This window comes from Nanorana parkeri, unplaced genomic scaffold (genome assembly GCF_000935625.1).
Source record: "Nanorana parkeri isolate BGI_ZX_2015 unplaced genomic scaffold, ASM93562v1 scaffold2706, whole genome shotgun sequence".
NCBI classification, from domain to species: Eukaryota; Metazoa; Chordata; class Amphibia; order Anura; family Dicroglossidae; genus Nanorana; species Nanorana parkeri.
The window spans coordinates 3623-4001 of NW_017308974.1; the positions used below are offsets into that span (position 1 = coordinate 3623).

The window sequence follows — 379 nt, forward strand, 5'->3', positions numbered from 1 at the left end:
AGAAGGTTTACAGTACAAAAAAAAAAACCCGCTGCCAAGTTGTTGGTACATTTTGTTGATCTGACTGTGTGTGTGATCCTCCCGCAGCAAACCTGAGCTAGCTGCATGTATGAGTATCCCGGCTCTGGGGTATCGGGGTGTCAGTGGGGGGTTGGGGAGGAGATACTTCATTCAATCTCACAAATCAACTGCAATCTGTTTTCTAGGTCAACTGTAATGTGTCTGCATGAAAGCTAACGCGTTTCGGGGGGCTTCAACCTCCTTCTTCAGGGCTGACATTAGGGAAACATTTGTATCTAAATAACTGACTGCCAACACGCCGGAGGTCTTCAAATATTTTCCAGCGAGTGCTTCATGCCTTTTATCAGGGGTGGGGGGC

General features: G+C 47.5%; 1 protein-coding gene across 1 annotated transcript in view; it reads right to left on the minus strand.

The window, feature by feature from the left end:
* Positions 1-379, minus strand: part of LOC108802194 (sodium-coupled neutral amino acid transporter 3-like) — a gene marked incomplete at its 3' end in the record, with an annotated part of 27318 nt that overhangs the window by 3617 nt on the left and 23322 nt on the right. The window lies entirely within an intron of this gene.